Source organism: Nannospalax galili, unplaced genomic scaffold, assembly GCF_000622305.1.
Source record: "Nannospalax galili isolate Female #2095 unplaced genomic scaffold, S.galili_v1.0 scaffold557, whole genome shotgun sequence".
Taxonomy (NCBI): domain Eukaryota; kingdom Metazoa; phylum Chordata; class Mammalia; order Rodentia; family Spalacidae; genus Nannospalax; species Nannospalax galili.
Genome location: NW_008340356.1, coordinates 915,964 through 916,318, shown reverse-complemented (window position 1 = coordinate 916,318; position 355 = coordinate 915,964).

Here is a 355-nt window from a genome sequence, read left to right as displayed (position 1 = left end):
TCTAGGTTCACAGTTGAATTAATACAGTTATACAATATTGAACTCAGTATAAGCCCTATAAGACATAAAATGAATGCGTTTTCAACCTTTAAAAAAAAGTTCCATTTCATTCTAGAATATATTGTTCCTTGCAGAAAAACTTATTGTTTTTGCTACTAACACTGAGATGTTGGCACATGCATCTCTAATCTGTATGTATCTGATTATTACTAGTCATAATCGGTTGCATTTGGATCCTTGACACCTGTGTATGTCTATAAAATCATCGGGTAGATGTCAGTGGTAACATTTATCACTCTTACTAATTAACATGATGTAAATTTCCATGCTTCCTCCTTAAATATAATACATTTAA